Here is a 19,818-nt window from a genome sequence, read left to right on the forward strand (position 1 = left end):
AAGCTTGTCTTCTTAGCAAAAAAAAAAAGAAAGGTCACACAAGACAAAGGTTCGCCTAATAAAGCACGTTGCGGGGCTAGTTGATGATGCATTTTTCGTTTCTTGAAATTAAACAGCGGTACATATTTAGACGAATACACAGAAAGACAATTAGAGGACTGGCGCCCGTCCTGTCATGCTTTTAATTCTATTAGTCTAAATATGTAGCGCTGTTTAAATTCACCACAAGACAGAAGCACGAGCGCAAGAATTTTCCTGTTCTTTCTTGTTTAATAAAATCAAACGTTTAAAATCTGATTTACTCTAGTCTTGTGATAGGTCATAAGAGTAATTCAACACTCATCGGGCAGTCCCCATTGTTGACAACTGTTGTTTGTTCAAGTTTTATCCTATTGTAGTGGACAGGTTACAATCGTTTGGAGGCAAGTCAAGGCCACGATTCGGCCTGTCGTCTCTCCGGGTGCTCCAATCAGAAATCATAGCGCACACGTATAGGAAACGTTCGCCCAAGAGCAAATGACTCTGGTATTCTTTGTTATCGTTTTTCAGTTGCCTCGCACAGCACGCCTGATGCACGTGAGAGATTTAGGTCTTGTATGGCGTTGCTCAGCTTCCCTCATGCGTTGTCAGCTTCCGTGCGCTTCTCAGTATTGCGCAACTCAATCTTTATCAGGGCAACCCTAATTGCGTGTTTCCAAGCGGGCGCTGTGGAAAACCAAATTAGGCCAGACATTCTTGCCTTCTTCACTGAAAGCCGCAGGAGCTGAGCACAACTTAGATAAAAAGGAAATCCGGACTAATCGGAAGTGGACCGGATAAGGAAGTCTGACGCAGCGTAGCCTTCCTTGCAACAGCTTTGTCTTCACAAGCTACGCATGGCTCCGGTAAGCAAAACCAAAATTTCGGCCAAGCTACATATATAATGCGCTTTGAAAAAAAATTCATAGGAAATCAAATCACTGCACCGTTGGTCGGGTGACGGTCCGCTTGGATGTGTAAGGAAAATATATTCGCTCAATGAGAGAGACTCAGGCCTCATTAGAAAGACACGATTTGTTCCAGATTACCACCAACATCGACGGGAAAGATGCGCAAGTTCTAGAGAGAATTAATGAAGGCGAAACCAAATGCAAAAACAATGTCTATTTTGCACATTATCTATGCGTCAATCAAGGCGCAGTTTATGTAATACAGTTCATGGTTATTTTTGCCGGCTTCATCTTAGAAGGCAGCAAATGGCTGACACTTCTACCAAAAGCAGGACGAGGCATAGGGCGTTCGATAGTTCCCGCTCCAATTAGTCGTAATGCGTTTCGAATGGATGTTTCTTGTTGCATGAAAGCCGACCCCAATGGCGTAAATTTTGTAGAGCTTTCTGAGCAGAGCTTAGTGACGGCCACAAATATATTTTTATTTTTTTGCAGCACTGCTAGACAAAGAAATGCAATCATATAATCTTGGTAAAAACATTGGCGAACAAATTCTGAATACTGCTGATAACTATTCCTGCTGATAACTATGTCGCACATTATGTTGGGAACGCAACAGCAACCTGCTGTTGTTTTTTGCTTGGCGTTGTCGTTGCTTTGGATTAAGTCAGTAGATTTAAATACCTTCCATCATAGCGCCTTGGGTTTTGTTCTCTTCTAATATATTTTTAATGAGTAGCTGCAGTTTAATCTGCCGCCGCTAAGTCCAATCGCACTGGTCATGAAAAGGCGGAATTCTATATTTCCGCTGCCTCAACTGTTATCTTATGTTTTTTTGCCTTTAACAATGAGCTTCCAAATTTTTGGTGCGTTTGACAGTTAATACGTTCTGACAACAATGAGAAGTTTTAAAATTTTAACTTTAACACAGTAATTAATGAAGAAAGAAACGTACTTGTCACACAGAACATCTTTTCTTTAGCACCGAAGCGGAAAAATGATTAGGACATGACACCCTCGTCCGCTAGATAAACAACTCGCACTCTACAGTGAGAATGAAGGCGGCGTGAAAGAAAGCGAAAAAGCAGCCGAGCGCTACCCTTGTGAAATAAAGATCATAAGCTGAAGCATTCATCATAGCTAGAACTCGCGCAGCAACAAGCGGCATTATATATTTGAAACTCTCGCGCTTCTGACGTTCTGTTTCGCATTTTGCGCTTATTTTTTCTTCGATATGGGAGCCGTGCTGACTCCAGAATGTTCGCTGCCAACGAAGGGTAGTAACTTGAATTTCAAGTGTAACTAAAACGGGCAGCTAGTGCACATCAATATTATTTTAGCTGCAATTATAAGCGAAGCGTATACCCTTTCCATCACACACAGCGTACCCAACGCGTTCTTTCATCCAGCGCTCTATGTTTCCATTTACGCTGCCCTCACTTAGCTGGAGTTGACCGGAAACTTATGCCATTATTGAACCGCTAGTGGAGATAGAATGATATAGGGCATGACAGCCGCATCGCTTTAGCTATGTAGCTCGAAGGGGCCAATAAATGACTGCGGTAATCAAAAGAGACGACATGCCTTCCATCACTATCCAGCGACGCGGCCCCCGCATCAATATTTTATGCCGAGAGCGCCGACGAGGCAGCGACATGAGGTGCTGGGCGAAAAAGCATGCCGTAAAGGTTTCGCCCGTGCTTGCAAAAGAAGTGGACGGAGAGAGGAGTTGATCCGCTGGAAAGATAATCGAATCACGAACATATGCCATTTCAATTGCTGGCATCTGGGCACGATCTTGCGATGCAAGAGACTGAGAAGACCATTAGAAACGTAGAGAAGATGGCGCTTCCACTGGGCGAAGGACAAGTCGTTGTACCCATTGTAATAACGATGAGGTTGTTCTTTTGCACTCGCGATGTCCAAGGGAACAGACCACTTGTAGGAAACACACGGGCGTAATAAGTTTACAGTGCAGCCGCCGCATGCGCTGTACTGGTAGGAATTGCACAGTGGAGGCACCGTTCGAGACATTGTACCTAGAATGCAGATATAATGTTCGCTAACCGACTTTAATCGAAACGTAGATTTATTTTGCTGGCTGGGTTAGATTTTAAAATTATCGGAATGGACAAAGAGACAGAGCATTGTAGAAGAGCTAAAATATTCATGTGCACCGGCGTGAGGCGTTTGGTGGGAGTTATAACAACCTTAGAAAGCCAGTAAAACTATTGGGAGAGGAAAGGCACTCATTACTCAAACGCATTTGCCTTCTTGTGTTCGCATCTCGATTATTTTGCGCCGCGCGAATGCCCTTAAAGCTTTCACACTAGCAGAAGTGTATATTACTAGACAGATCTTCTAGCAGGGGCCCTTCGGGGGGAGTGGTCTGTAGAAAAAGTGCCGTGTAGTACAGCACAGTAGATTTAGTTCACCATTCCAGTACAACATAATGGGGAAAATGGGCATGGCTATACGGCACATCGAACGAAATAGGAACCATGGATGTTATTCGAGAGCCCAAGTTTCTCTCCTCTGTTACTAACGCCACTTTTGGTACAACTTGTAAAACACGCTGCAGCCTCTTCAGCTAGCATTCCCCTCGAAAAGTAAAAATCCCTAGAAGAGAGCACCTCGACTTAAAATTTGATTCAAAAGCTTGCATCGGAAATCGACCTGTGTATATTTTGCTTCTTATGAGCCGAACTTCGCAAACTATTTGCTTCACGCGCAGCTAAAAGCTGGTCGCCGTCCTGCACATGATATCATTCTTGCTTCACGAAGATATAGGTTCAGTACTCTCTCTGAGTTTTCCGGGATTAATTCTGGGGATCCTTCAGAGCACTGGCATCATGGAGTTGCTTGTAGCAAATCCCGCGAAGTGGTAATAGGGTGTCGTGTCATTGGGGGTTAGGGGGAGGCACATTAATTATAGCTCATCCACAGTTCTTGCTTTCACATCGCACGATCACACGCAGCGAATGTTTTTGTTTTTACCTTCACTGAAGTGCGGTCGATATCGAACCGGCGACCTCATCGCCTTTATCAGAACGCAAAGGCCACTCAGCAGAACCATTTCACTTTCATCGTTAATTTTGTAATCTGGTTTCTCTGAATCTTGTCTTTATATGAAAATTACACGCCGAAGCGGGTATAGTGGTGCTGGGATAATGACATGTTTTCAAGGTATGTCACTGAAAATTGAAAATAATACTTAACTCCGTATATTATTAATATTACCAATGGTTAAAATAAAGGATTCCTTAAAACGTTCTTAATAAACTTTCGGATACTTTCTAATAGGTGTGCATTAGGCGGATTCACACAGCCTTGGGTTGTTGGGTTACTTTCGCTCATACGCTTATTTATCACTGAAGCAACAATTTTTCGTCACGTCAAATACTCTGTCCTGAATTGTCTAGGCCATTCTTAATTCTTACTCCAGACTTTTAAAGCCAGAAAAAATTTATTGAACGACTAGCTTTCACCTCCAAATAAAACTTGCTCGCCTCCTGCATTTCCCATATTGCAGATGCATGCATATCATACAAGCAATAAATATAAAAAAATACCGAAATGCTACGCGTGGGACGGTCAAAAGCGACGTCTCTGAAAAGGGAGCACTCAAAGAAGATGCCGAAGAGTGGTGCTTTAGGGTGGACAGGGAGTTTCAAAAACGGTTACAGTTAAGTGATGCATCGGCATTTCTTGTCTAACAGGCTCTTGAAAGACTTTGATGTCTAAGAGCAGCCAAAAAACTCCAGAACAATGCAGCATTTTGCCTACCATCATTAAAATTGTTTTCCCGTTTCGTTCTTAGCTTTTATTTACAGCACTGCTCACAAACACAACTGCAAAGCATGATGGGGAGAAAATGCATACCACAAAAATCGAGGAATGCGGCCTACACGTGGCGTAGGGTAGTGTGTTGAGACATGCGATGACATAGCGCATACAGCAGATATGAATAAAAGTTTTTCAATTTTTTTTTCATTCTAGACTTTTCACGAAATTTGCAACGCCCAACAAACGGCTATACAAGCGTTTCTCAGTCAAGCCGCAGGGGCCCGCTGGGCCCCGACATCAAGAAGGCTTTTAGTGCAACGAAGATGAATGAAACTTGTCGCCAGCGATAAAGTTTAGCGGAGTAGCCAGAAAGTGTCGCGCGGTGTTCATAACGAAAATAAAACAAAAAAAGAGAGAGAACTTGAGGCAGGCAACGAAGACAAGCGATAACGGTTATTGGAGAGAACCCGTTCATGCCGAATTGAATATTCATCACCCGCAGTGTAATCTTGCTGCTCTCATGATATCAAGCAAAATTCCTCGCGGAGACTTCGGCTTATTGAAGCTGCCGCATCGATGTTGGTGGAAAACACGTGTCTTTTTTTTTTTAGAAAGTAGAAAAAAAAGCGCCGTTGGAGAAGAACCTGCCGGCGTTAATAATCGATTTAATCCGATCGCAAAAGAGGTTCCCAAGCATGTCTTGCTTAACTAATCAGGATGGTGGAACACAAACGGAAACGACGTGTCGGCGGTAAGAGCGGCGGCGAATAACCGCGGCAATTAAGAATATTGCCATTCTATCCTGTCACTGTGCGTTCCCTTTATTACACTGCCGAACGCTGCATCCCGGGCAGGCGACAGAGAAGACTCTCTGGAGCAACGCCTTTGGTAAAAACTACGACACGTGTGCTAGAATCTTCAGTGCAGGTAGAGAGCAAAAAAAAAAAAGCGCTCAGAACGGTGCGTGTTGTCAGTGAGCGCTGTCTGGGCGAGCAATACCAAGCAACAATAGTTTTAATCCGGGACGAAGAAGTCGGTAATCAATGCACGTTAAAAAGATGGATGATGGATGGAAATAATCCGTAGTCTTCCACTAAGGCCCCATGTACCCCTGTGCATACTTGGGGCTTGTTAGAGTACAAAGACGGGCTAGTTGGTCGTGGTAACACGAATGTATGTTTTGCCTTCCCAGTTGCTCAGTGTTCCGGTGCTTGGCTGCTGATCCAAAAGAGGCGCGTTCGATCCTGGCCGCTGAGCCGAATTTGTATGGAGGCGAAATGCTAGATATCCGTCTACTCTACGACGGCAGTGCACGTTAAGAGCGTCAGGTGGTCGAAATTATCTGGAGCCCTCCCCTACTGCCTCTCTCATAGCCCGAGTCACTATGGCATGGTAAACTCCACAATGAAAGCCAAACCAATGCATGTTTTGATTTTTTTTTCAGCGCAAAACGTATGGGACCTAGGAAGCGAACAAACGCAGGACAACTGCTGATACTGCGTGTGGGGCGCGTGTTGTTGAGCATGCGCTTCACTTTCGGGACGTCGTGGGTTCGATTCCCAGTGCCAGAACAATTGTGACAGTACGCTGCGCGCCTCCGCAGGGTCTCTATCTTCGGTGACATCTTCCCTTTGTGGGACCCCGGACGCGCTTGAACAACAGACTGTGCGGCTCCAGGAATCGTCAGTTGTCGGGGGCCAAGGCTCGTTATGGCTCTCAAGAGCGACAACCTGGGTATCATCTTTATTCCCACGCCAATAAACAATAAACAGGTCGAGCACCCCCGGCAATAGTGACAGTGGCGCCGGCCAGTGCAGAAAAGGCCCGAGCCGGTAGGAAAATGTGGGGGAAGACAGGGAACGCCGCAGTCGCCGGCGCTGAGGGGAGGGCGAGGGAGACGCTCCAGCATGGAAAGAGGGATCACTAGATTGAACGGGTAAAGATGGGAGAAAAAGCCAGTCAGTGGGGTGACCAGTGTTGCCTGAGACGGCAGCGCTGGAAGTCGGTCCTCGAGTGCCCCAAAGCGCCCACGCCATCGGGAAAGTAGCTGATCCTCAGCTAACGAAGAATGTCTACTCCACCAGGCCCTCCGTACCTTCTGACGAACACCTCGGCGCCAACAGAGTGGCATGTAAGCTTGGGCACCCCAGCCTCTGCATCATGTACTCGTTAACATGTTAATCTTTAATATATTTGTTTTGTTACAACCGAGTCAAGCGGTGTTTCTTTTCCTCTCCATACAGTGTGGACCTTTGCAGTATGTGGGGTCGTCCCGCAAGATTTCCGAAGGCCTGGTGATCGGGTATTTTTTGCGTAAAATTCATGGAAAAAAGGTATTCGGACAAATTTTCTCTGTGTTTGTGCTGCGGGCGTCTCTTTATTTAAGTCCTGTCAATTTTGCATTAAAAAAACGCATTCGAATTACACGTGGCATATTGAACCTCGCATACCATGCCATAGGGAGCAGCTGTAGAGTACCAGACGAAAAGCTTTCGGCACTGTATACAGTACGCCTATAGTCAGGTCGTAATGGCTACTTCATTGAAAAATGTTGTCAGGATGCAAAATAACTGAAAGAATATCTGGAAGCATCAGTGTTGCGGAATAAAAGGGTAATATTGTCTAAAATTCTAGCAAAACGAAGACAGACCTTGTGTGGGACTACTAGTTAAAAGGTGCCTCTCGCATCAGCTCAGTAAAATTGCTGGGCTCCACTTCAGAGCTGGCTCCAGGCTGGGTTGTCAGGGAACTATACTCTTATGCGATTACATCATCATAATCATTAGCCTGGCTTTGTCCAATACAGGACAAAGACCTCTTTAACATCTCCCAAATTAACCAGGCCCTCTGCCAGCTACTGCCGCCCTATTCCCGCAAACTTCTAAATCTCAATCGCCAACCTAATTTTCTAGCGCCCCTGCTACGATTGTCCTCTCTTGAAACTCCGTCCGTTACTGTTAAGGATCATTTGTTATCTTTCCTTCGCATTACATGCCCTCCAGAAGACCATTTCTTCCTCTTGATTTCGACTAGGATATCGTTAGCTCTCGTTTCTTCTCTCACGCACTGTGTCCTCTTCCTGTCTTTTAACGCTATACCTAGCATTTTCCTTTCCATAGCTCGCTGTGCAGTCCTTAACGTAAGGTGAACCGTTTTTTTTATTCTCCACGTTTCTGCCCCATAGATGAGGACTGGTAAGATACAGCTTTTATATACTTTTCTCCACACGGGGTATTGGTAAACTACAATTGATGATCTGACGGAACCGGCGAAATACGCTACACCCCGTCTTTATTCTTCTAGTAATTTCGCTTTCTTAATTCGTACCAGCGGTCACTACCTGCCCTAAGTAGACGTATTTTCTTGCCGCTTCCAGCACCTCGCTACCAATTGCAAATTGCTGTTCCCTTCCGAGACTGCTGAACGTTACTTTGGTTGTCTTTGCATTAATTTTTAAGCCTACCGTTCTTCTGTGCCGTATCGGGGATAAATGTCTGTGCTTCAGAAACTCGTGGCAGCAGGGTGTATGTTAAGTGAGAACGATAACAGTTTTGCACTATGTAAGGCTGCCTAAACATACAAAACGCCAAAAGCTGGCAGACAATCATTACCACCGAATTGACTGAGATGTGGGCTGTCCAATGCAACCATAAGGTCAGTGTGCACGGCAAGACATATATTTGATAGTAACTATGCGCAAGGAACAATCGTGAGCAATACGTATGGATTGGCGAAGCCATTAGCGAGGCAATTACTAAACTCGCAAGTAGATTATGGATTTGAACAATGAGTTAGGCACGAAGCAACCCCTGTCGTTTTCAGACAGCCTAGGCAGTAGAAATTATAGAGATTTGAGCAGTTTGTCCTGTGAAAGTACTGCTGCTGAATGATATGTTGACTGCTCACAGGTGCTTTCAGGCAGCAGTGAACTAAATAATTTTTTTAAAAGCCGTACGTGTCTTTGCATTACTCTCGGTGGCTAAAAAAATTACGTGCTTTTCTCACTTCTCTTTTCTTACAGGACGTGAGCGAGCTGTAATAAAATACAAGGCGTCTGCCTTAGTGGCTTCTTAACAGTAAAATACCATTAAAGAAAAATATGACCGTTTTCTAACAGGAAAAGCGAAGGTTATTTTTATACCTAAACAAAGAATGGATTCAAAAGCCCTTACACTTCAACAATATCTTGAAAACATTCACGTCATTATTTTTATCTGGCGCACGCTGTGTGGCAAATGAAAACTGAGCTCGCATTCCTAAATTTTCGCGTTTTTTTGCCTGCATTTTATTAGCGCGAACGCCGGCGGAATTCTGTCAGCGTCTGAAAGAAATTCTCTCGTGGGAGTGGAGTGCCCTGGTCTCTTGTACTTAGCATATTCGCAGCTTAAATGACTATCAATCAAGACTTCTGTCTTTTTCCTAAATTTGGTACACATGAGGTTAAAACAAATTAATTACCATAAATGTTCGTGCTTTAGTTCCTGCCGTTTGGAAGAAAATAACAACGATTACTATAGCAACCCTATATTTACCTACTCCGACTCACCTGTCCACTGACGTGCCAACTTTCAAGCCCGCGCGTTGAGTGACTCCATAACGGTCATTCTCGTTTAGGAAGCAGGTATGGGAACGGTCGTGTGGGTTCTTCCATATGTGCTTATTTACAGAGAATGTCCTTATGGAGTCATTCAATGCGCGTGGACTTGAAAGTGGGCACATCAGTAGACATGTAAACGGGAGTAGGTAAGATACAGGGTGGCTATAATTAACGTTGTCCTTTCGTTCCAAAGGGCGCTTTCACATCCAATCCCATATAGAGTACATGAAGCTCCCATACCGCAACCGAATGGCAACTGCTTATGGCCCATATCTCCCTTCGCACTCATTCTCCTCCATCTCGATAACATTACTTCTGCGTGGGAAAAGCAGCTTCCACGTAAGACTTTCTTTGGGCGTGCCAGCGACGCCAACTCAGGCCTAGAACATCCCACATGAAGCTCTCAGTGTGCAAACGAAAAACAGTAAATACCAAAGGACTCCATTCATTGGAGGGTACATTGTAATGATGTGGCTTGCTTTCTGTGCCTCCTGACGGCTCGCTGACAACGCCATCAGCTGGAAGTTCAGATTAATAAAAGGGCTTTTAGCACAGTTCTTTGGTGGTGCGGCTACTCTGCCTTGAATCTTTTTAACCGCCCGCCTTCCCAGCTAGCTCGCGAAAACCTAAAGCACAAATCACGGCGCTCGATATCTAAGAAAAATAAAATGAAAACTTAGTTATCTACAGCAGTGCTTGGTCTACATTAGGAACACAATTTTTTCTTTAGTGATAGTGTGGAGAAATGGTAGCTTGAAGTGTCGGCGAGGGATCACTTGAAGTTTTACTTTGTTTCTAACTTCATTCTTAAAATATACTTCCTGATGTGGCATATCCTATTTCGTTATCAACAAACCGGCAGTAGTTAGCGTTTTATGCACAGGCAGTGGTCGGCATAAAGTATCTGTACGTCAAAGCGTGTTCAGACTGGTAGTGAGACCCTAAATATAGATCAGGAAAGTGAGATCACGATGCAAGTAGTAACGTAGATTTGAACTCATACCTTGGCGACAGGATATGTTCTTTACTTTTAAATGCAACTCCGGGAATTTTTCTAGCACCGCTGAATTTACTGGAACTTTCAGAGTGCACTCGCCGCAATTTTCTGGTCATTTGAGCCAAATTTCGCAGCGGGGCGGTGTTTTGTTGCTGCTCAAAAGAATGTTAAAATTTCCCTCTCATGGCCTTAGCTGAGCAGGCTTCTACGGGCAAACTTGTTTGTGTGACGACACTGCACCCACTGCCGTCGATATTCGCCCCGCATTTGTTGAAAGACAAAATTTCGAGCTCGCCTTAGTTCACATAAGAGAGATAATGACCAAAGACTCACTTACAGTAGCCAGTTTGATCAATTAACGTACACACGAAATGTATATTTATAGCACCCACTACCTCATAGGACGGCCTCACCTGATGTCACTGTTTTGTATAAACCCAGTTCCAGGTTCGGTTTCCCTGTTTTCGCTCGTTTTAGATATTTCTACACGGTGTTTTGAAGCCCTTTATTTTTTTTAACCGGAACGAGAGGACTATAAGGAGTGTGATGTGACCATGAACTAAAAATATACACAAGAAATACCCGGAATACAGGACACAGCCTCAGCATATTTTATGCTCCACCCAATGGGTGGACACTAAAGGCTGCAACTGCAAAGGCACTCCATGTCTGAATAAAAACACTTCCGCTCTTTACTTTCATCCTCTATCGTATTAGCTTTTAATTAATTAATTGGTTTTGGGCGAAAGGAAATGGCGCAGTATCTGTCTCATATATCGTTGGACACCTGAACCGCGCCGTAAGGGAAGGGATAAGGGAGGAAGTGAAAGACGAAAGGAAGAAAGGGGTACCGTAGTGGAGGGCTCCGGAATAATTTGGACCACCTGGGCATCTTTAACGTGCACTGACATCGCACAGCACACGGGCGCCTTAGCGTTTTTCCACAATAAAAACGCAGCCGCCGCGGTCGGGTTCGTATTAGCTTGCTGAAGTAGAATTTAGATACATGGTGCTCAATGTCCCATGACGACTCGTGAGCTGTGAGGGACGCCGCGTAGTAAAATGACTCGGAATTATTTTCATCACGTAGAGTTCATTAACGTGCAGTCACGTCATTCAAAAAACAAGGGAACTTTTTCAACTCACCTCAAAGAAAATAGTGTCAGCTGCATTTGAAAATAGAAATGAGAAAAAGCCGCCTGACTTCAGTCCCGTGAACTTGAGCTGAACAGCCGAACGCCAAAAACATATTAATTATCATTCTGAACTTAAATGTTTGATTTCGCAAAAATTCTGAAGCACTAAAAAAGAGACCACGCGATTCACATACAGCCTAAAATCACTGGAGAAAAAAATACTAAAGGACCTCTGTGGAACAAGAATACGTAGGTTTTGAAAACATACAACTGAAAAATCTCAATTTATTCCCTTCTAACAACAAATGCAGTATTTCGAAAAATTTAATTCTTTGCAGTGACGCCGATTACTTCGTTTCCTTCACAATGCTGTTTCAGATACCAATTTTGCCAGTGTCAAATAATAAAAAAGCGAAAACTAATGCTAAAGTGTCGGTTAGAGCAAAAGCAGTGCTAAAAAAATTTATACCGAAAACAGCGATGGGGACGGCGGCAATTTTTTTTTTTAGGAACGAAACCACAAGAAAGGAGATAAGTTTTGCAAGCAAGCGCATGCTTGTTGTTCTTATCCTCATGAGGACAACAACAACATTGAAGGAAATGAATGTCTTACCATGAGGGAACATGTTATATATAAGGCAAGCAAAGTGCTATGCTTGCGGAGCACTCCCACTTTGCTGACGTCAATTCCTGTCGGAATTTTTGGTGTGACCTGGCAACGACATCGACCTCTTGATTTATGACAATGCCGCGTTTCTTCAGGAGAGGTGCTCCTTATGCTCATTATATTAAAATGGTCGCCAACCAAACCGTTGTGTAGGGGTGTCAGCATTAGCTCTGCCGTTCAAGGACTTTAACCCATCTCGTTCGACAAACCCGACTGGCAGCTTTTTTTTTTTATCCGAACTTCATACATTTTTAATTTGTTTTTAATAGAATATGATGTACATGTCCTATATTTTAGTGTATTTTTGATGTGTGATAAATATAGTGAGTGGTGAACAGTTATATTTTTGACGTATTTGTAACAGTGTTCGAAGTATTACAACTAGCTTAATTAGAATGCATTCATTTTCGTATTTATATACAGGGACAACATAACACAATTTAATATGAAATTAACAGATATTGTAATTGAATTTTTAGCACAGCCTTTTTTCGCTAAAGGGTGAGTCACCGTGCTGATGGGAATAAGCGACCGTGTGTAGTGTACTTAAAGCCTGAAATGCCAACCGTCGAAATCATGTCATGGGAGGAAGATTGCTTTCTGCAGCCAGTTCCTGTCCCGACGGTCTTGTACGCAGCAAGAGAATTGCAATTTTATTTATTGCGAATAGTTTTAGGTAGCACTATGTCACAGAAGAAAAAGGAGACAAAGGAAGTTCAACCGTAATAAAAGCCTGATTTCCTATGATACTCATCGGACCGGGAAAAACGCATCACAAAGGAAGCAAAAAGCAGAAACAGTATAAATGGAATAAAGATAGCATAAAAAAAGCGTGTACATCAAGCACGCAGTTCACGAACAGTCTCTTAAACCTATAGATAGGTGAAGATCTGCAGAACTCCCGCGCCTTCCCCCGCCACTAATCGATGAGGACAAGATTCCAGGATTTTCGTTCCTGAGAGCGGATCAGTGTTCACCCGCTCTAGAGGAGTCCGTGGTGACCGCCGTTGAACATCGATGCGAGAACAGGAGAGAGAGAGAGCGCCTAGGCGTTCACCTCATTCCTAGCTGTCGAACACTAGTGTGTGAGGCGTGTCAATAAGTACGATTTGACATCAGCAAGGTTCACTGGCTTTCCTGAGCCTCCTTATGGTTAAATGCGCGGCACGTGGTTTCCTTCTCATTGCTTGCATCGGCTTGTTTCTTAGTTTAACAAACACAAAATAGGTGGATAATTTATCAGTGCGGAAAACGATTTTCAGATTATATATGGGCAATACCAGATTCTTGTCTCGGTCAAGGTCACACAATTACCTCTGCTTTAGAATCTGACAACGGACGCTGGACGTCTGGTAGTCCCGGTGGAGCTTATGGGGTAGCTAGATATTTAACCAGTGTACCCCACGTACAAGTATTTTTAGAGAAAAAATCACGAGGATTTATCTCGCACCCTTGTCACGACCAGCACGGGAAGGATTGGCTATGAAGTTAACGAGAATAGCACTGTCGCCCCGCCCAATGCATGCAAAATGGTGCATAGAGATTCTTCTATATCAGACTAAATGTAGGTTATAAAGTTGAAAGTATTTGAACGGAATGGCAATATTAACCAATTTTATTCGTTGTCAGTAGTAGAACTGTACTGTGTTTGTCAAAATTCTAAAGAGGTTATCTAAAGAAACAAACAAGTTATCAATAAATCGGGTTGAACGCAAGATCAAAGGAGGCCTAACACAAACCGGAGAGGTGTAAGGAGAAAACGTGTCAAGACTCCGATGATGTCGAAAACAGGCTGTAAATAAAAGACCAGTCGAGAAGAAAGAACAGCAACACGGCATAGCCCACACATCAGAGGAACGAGCGCAAGCGAAAACAGAAAAGCACACATAACGGGCCTTGGGAGCAAAAGCAGGTTGAAGGGCAACGGGAAGCTTTCAGGCCTGCCTACAATTTCTCCCCGCGGCCGGTACGTGAGGAGCGGCCCGACCAAATTACGTGCAATGCTGCCAGTGCTTCCAGGAAGGGAAAAGAAAAACCACACGTCCACTCCAGCACGCACTGGTCGGCTTCAGGGTTAGCATCTACAGTTTGTTTTTTGCATTCTGCATTCGTTCTTTTCTTTCGCTTCCGGCTACACATATTTTAGGGAACGTGTGCGCTCGAAAGACATGCATCGCTCAATTACTCCCAAGAAAGTACTGCTTTTATTAGACTCGTGGAATAAATAAAAAATAAAACTACTGAGATGTTGAGCACTTTTTCAGAGTGTATTAGTTTTCATAGCAGGTAACCATCAGTGTTTAATGAAACGCGACCAAGATAATCGAAATGCCAACAGCAGAACACATATATTGTCTCCTGGAGAGAAAATACATTGATTAACATTTTTAAAGCCCAATCTTCGACCGTTCGATGTGAAATTAATTTGCGCTAGAAATGGGATTTCTCTGCTTTTAGTGCTCATTTTGCAGTCGGTGTCTCAAAACTTTGGTTCGTGTTTCATTTGACGCGGAGAGTACAAGTAGGTTGAAAAATTTTGTCAATACATTCTTCATTGTTACTTTAAATGCCTATGGCAGCGCGACGGATCAGATAATACAGATCTAATTTCACTGTTTAAGTGCCGACTGAAAATGTACCAATCCGGATCAACCTAATATAGATAAAAAAAATACAGGCTATAAAAAAAAGCTATATGTTGCTTTGCAGTTGAATGCTGATCAGCGCAGACTTAAAAAAGCAGCAAAAAGGGCGCCATCTACCACCTTTACTGCAGCACCGGGAACAAAAGGCATGTGATTAGGAAAATATTTTAAGCTTTAATAAATTAAAACTTAATCAAGCTTAGGAGCGAAGGTTTAGTCAATGAATTTATAGAGCTGGGTTTCATTTCAAACTGCCGAGTTTTTTCCTCCAAAAATATCAGAAATTCAATTAATAAGGGGTCGCTGTCCATGTATCCTATTTTCAAGTTTTCCCCGTTTGCTCTCTCTCTCTCCAGGATATTGTTATAATAATCATAAAAGCGGAAAAATAAAAAAACAAAGGCCGCCACCGTCTGGAAGACGTTGAAGTAGCGAGCGTTAGCTGTTTGGTTTGCTAGACTAAGAAAGCGAAGAAGAACGCGCCCGTCGCCCGTTGTCCAGTTATAACCTCTCAAGATACGTCCCAAACGGAATTTGCTTCGTTTGGGGGGTCAAGGTGGGCCTAGAATTCGGCTTGCGGTGCGATATTGTAACGCTTCAATTAGTAATTGCATGTCTACAACGCTTACCTATTATGTAATTCTGGTTTTATTTCTATACCAGAACCCATAGAGTTTTATTTGCCTACCAAATTCGGTATACAACTGTCCCCGGATGGGTACCCGTTGTTGTCGGAGTACATATAGCGGTACGAATGTATACATGTATACCGGTCCCGTAACGGGGCAGTGTTCCTACCCGTCTTAGTATATTTTTGGGTTAGCGGGGGAGCAAAGGGATGACAGGGCAAAGCCAATTAATGACCGCCATCTTGGATTCGAAAAACCAAAACTGTGCCGCCATTTCGTCCTCTGACGTCATACCCACATAGTTCCACCTCTATCCACCATATTGGACCGTGCCGTCGTCACTGGCACGAGGCAGGTGGCTGTTTCTACAGTGCTATTGTAGATGGCGCTACAAGTCTCAATGCGACATGCGCTGTTTTCTATTTGCAGCCAAAGATGACGAGGTCTAACGAAATCTCGAAACATGATGAGTAGTTGCTGCCACAGATGGCGTTGTAATCAAGGGTAGTAGCAGACCCCACGAAATCTCGAAATGGGATGAATAAGAGCTCACGCTCTTAAAAGTGTCTAGCATAGTTTTAAAGGCTTCACAATAAAATGTATCTCGAAATAGGAGGTTTTGAGCATACCGTGTTTTATTTCTTCCATATAATGGAAAGGTTCCTAAAAACGAAGGGCGTCAAAAAGACAGAACTTTAGAAGGAACCAGTGAAGGGGATAAAAATCAATTACACCTCACGGACCCTTCAAAGTATTTCCAGGATATTTTAACTGAAAAGTTTAATGATCACTGTTTAGTAATCTCCGGGCGGATTAAAAACAAAAATTATTCTTACTTTCTATAAAGGTATATTTTTCATTACTAGATATGAAACGCTAATCGGCGTTGGTCAGTACGTACGCGTTGGTAAATACGTGTCCTACACACGCCGAACAAGGGTGAGTCAAAGGGTTGTCGGGAAGAACTGTATCCAGCAGTGAGGGTGAGTTGATACAGGCTCGCAATGTGTTGACTTAGGGGAACAGCTGTATCACTCCCAGCGCACGAGCCACAACGTGCTGCGCGCAACTGACACCTCTCGAACTTCACTGTGCAGGCACCGTGAGGCGGTCGGTAACCTGCATCGGGTGACGCTTTTTCCGGGGGCGACCTAATGGAGCTCCACTCTTCCCTCTGGCTTCCCTTTCAGCGAAACAATGTTTCCCCACATCCCTCTCCTCTTCCCTTTTGCGTCGACTGTACTGGGCTGCGGACGTGCAGAAAACCGGATTTCCTTTCGGCTCCCTGCGCCGCGCCATTCTACGCCTTCTGCGAAGAGTTCCGAACTTGACCAAGCTTTCATTGACTTCCTTTCTCTTCCATATATTCTTCCACTGCCTTGACACCAGAGGAAAAAAAGGCGCAACAAAGGCGCTTCTACTCGTTTTAGACCGAAACATATACACTACTTTTAAAGCAAGATCATAGTATCAGAAAGGCCACTGCCTTTAAAGAAGGGAGCTCGGTCATCATACGCCCCCTGGTGAATGCAGCGTACAGTTACGGATCCGTCCCTTCGGGAAGTAGACCCGTCATCGTGACGACTGAGAGTAAACATAAAAAGGAATGGAGGAAGTAGGGGATGCAGTACTTTGACAATGAGCATAACATTAAAAAAGATTATCGGAAGTGATCGTGGCGCATATTTAGCTTTTAATTTTACTACCAGAAAGGACTGACAACAGTTTTTTCATCGCATGTTTTTGTTGTCAGCATTATATTAAATGTGACCTCACTGCTTAAGAAGTAATGCTAACGAAGTGAAAGTTTACATGTAGCCGCCTCTTAACTTAAATGCCATGGTTAATTTCTTCATACAAGATATATCTCGCTAGGCTAATATTGCAAAAATAGGAACCAACACCGTCTAGAAGACTGAACTGGTTATCGGAGTGCGACTGGTAGTATGGCGGTAGTGGCAATTGATCGATTATTTCATACATTTAATAAAATTTTAATATTTTAGTGAATATCGTAAACGGTGAGCTCGCTTACACTTTCCGTAGGAACGCGCGGAAGTAAACACTGCCCGAAAATGTCATGCAAGGCGGCATATCCACATATGCGTAGGAAACAGGCTGTGTTCCAGCGAGAAAAAAAAAAAAACTCAATAGCGCAGATATCGATCGAGCGAAAGCTTTTCTCCGCCTTTGTATGGACGCCTACCGCAATCATGCCAAGCGCTATACCTGCAACCGATTATGAGAAAGGCGGAAACAGGGGACTGCAATTTTTTTTGTTTTAGCGTGCGATTTTTTATATGGGGATTATTCAGGCTTAAGTTACCTAAGCAGAAGCAGCATATTTCCACCAAAAAAGCTGTTTCATGATACTCAACCAGAAAATTTTATTTTGAATGCATTCCTTCGTGTTTTATTTGGTGCAGTTCGATGTTGGGTAGCGCGTAGCTCTTTAACCATGAAGGGATCGAGCAGAAAGCGCATTTTTTCTTCAAAGTTTTTCCTGCCTGACATCCTTTGCGTATTGCGAATTCTCCCGGGACTCTCTCTTGTGGAAATGTAATATCTGCGCGGTGGAGCAGGTTCCTGCAAGTTGCGCATGGCTGCCCACTACGCTTGAAATTAAGATAGAGCGCGTGCGGTACAGTAGTCTAGAGTCAGAAGAAAGAACACTTTTATCCGCCTACACCAAAGCGCGCGGGAGATCAGATTAGACTGCCGCCAAGTTGGAGCAGTATGGAGCAGCCCGTATTGGGCTGCACCTTCGGCGACAGCCGCCCGCGGCGCAAGCGTCGCTTTCCTGATCTGCGTTTGCGGCATGGGGATCGACATCGAATCTCTAACACAATAGTACCTTCCGTAGCATTCCTCAGGAGTATGGCTAGATGCAATGCGTATCTATTTCCAGCTGTATTGATTTACTACAACTTTGATTTCTAATGAACTTGAAGTCACAGAGATAGCGATGACTTCTTAGTAATGTTACTAGCCAGATGGAGTGAGGTTCAGAAGCCGCAGCGAGTTAGAACCACCACTTTCTAGGCAGTGTCGCGAATTCATGGCATACAGTTTCCACGCCACGAGCTAATTACTGCATGGAGCTTGAATACAATGCCTGATGTTAACATATTTTCGTCAGCAGGAAGTGCTTCCCGGCAGAAATGCTCCGCGTTACGGTAATCAAGGTATGTGAAAAAAGGGTGGCGACTGAGTGGCTTGCAGCTAGCGTCAAAGAGTTACTTGCTTCTTATTTCCTGACAAATCTTTCGGCGAAAGCGGGAAGACACTTTATAGATAATTTTTTCTTTCTGTATACCTTCTAGTTTGTCCGGGTCTTTCGGTTCGGTCTTTTATAAAAGCAGACTACCTGCACATCGATGGTTTAAAAGGTAATGGGCGATAATTGGCACCATGCCGGTTTCTCTAACTTTAGAGGCGCGAACAAAATTTTAACGTTGGCTTTTTGCCAATGATCGTTAACTAGTATAGTGCGAGAGCGTGATTTCCTTCTTTGATTCTTTGATAATTTAGGCAATGATTTTCAGCGATGTCTTATACACTCAGAAGATTATGCCACTCAGGATATCGGTTCGTATTAAGCGGTCTCTGACACCTCCACACTGCCGTTAAGAGTGCATGGACAGATGAGTGCTCTGAGGGAACATTGCGACAGACTGGCTTGAGCTGATAATGCTGCAAACAATCTGCGTCTTTTCAGAAGAGATTCCTTCAAGAGCTCCTAGCCCTGGCAGTTCCCTTCCTGAAAACTGCTCTGTAAGTAAAAAGCGGTTCAAATTCCGGCGATCAAATCAAAGCGTGAGTCCTCCTCCTGAAAACTGCTCTGTAGGTAAAAAGTGGTTCAAATTCCGGAGATCAAACGAAAGCATGAGCCGTCCTTTTTAGAAAGACCGCCAACGTACCCATTGTATGTTGCAACAGCGGAGGCCGTCCACATCTGCAGTACGTGCCTCGCAAGCCTCGGCTATGATTACGCCAGCGTTGATCCGCCCGGAAAGCCCACAGTGCAAAACAAACAGCGACACTGCACCGTGCTGTATCGCTCTGCAATGACTGAAGAAGCCTGTTCTTCCAGCCTAAAGTGTGGGCGTCACGCTGGACTCCAACTCGAAGGAAGAAATGGCGAAAACAAAGGAACGTAAAGCAGAAAGATTCACCGCAGGAGTCGTTTTCCTGAAGTGCGCTTGAATACGCGTCATCTGCGTGTTCCTGGCATTCACTGTGTGTCTAAGGAGCGTTTCGCGCGGCGGCTTGTTTTTGTTTTGCCGCATCCAAGCTGTTCGCGGTGGTTGTAACCTGTAATTTGGGGACAGTGGGCTTAGGCAAGAGATGGGGCACAATCTTTGCCGCTCTGCAGTATCTGGCGCCCGTGCGTGTGTGACTGTAGAAGAAGCAAGAAAAATAGAAAGAAAAG

General features: G+C 44.1%; 1 protein-coding gene and 1 long non-coding RNA gene across 2 annotated transcripts in view; one reads left to right on the forward strand and one right to left on the reverse strand.

The window, feature by feature from the left end:
* Positions 1–19,818, reverse strand: part of FMRFa (FMRFamide related propeptide) — a 169,397-nt gene that overhangs the window by 121,904 nt on the left and 27,675 nt on the right. The window lies entirely within an intron of this gene.
* LOC144105315 (uncharacterized) overlaps positions 6,165–19,818 on the forward strand; it is a 30,816-nt gene continuing 17,162 nt past the window's right edge. The window contains exons 1-2 of the long non-coding RNA XR_013308757.1: positions 6,165–6,846; positions 6,959–7,048. This is a non-coding gene — a long non-coding RNA (uncharacterized LOC144105315). The remainder of the gene's footprint in view (positions 6,847–6,958; positions 7,049–19,818) is intronic.

This window comes from Amblyomma americanum, chromosome 9 (genome assembly GCF_052857255.1).
Source record: "Amblyomma americanum isolate KBUSLIRL-KWMA chromosome 9, ASM5285725v1, whole genome shotgun sequence".
In the NCBI taxonomy this organism is placed as follows: Eukaryota; Metazoa; Arthropoda; class Arachnida; order Ixodida; family Ixodidae; genus Amblyomma; species Amblyomma americanum.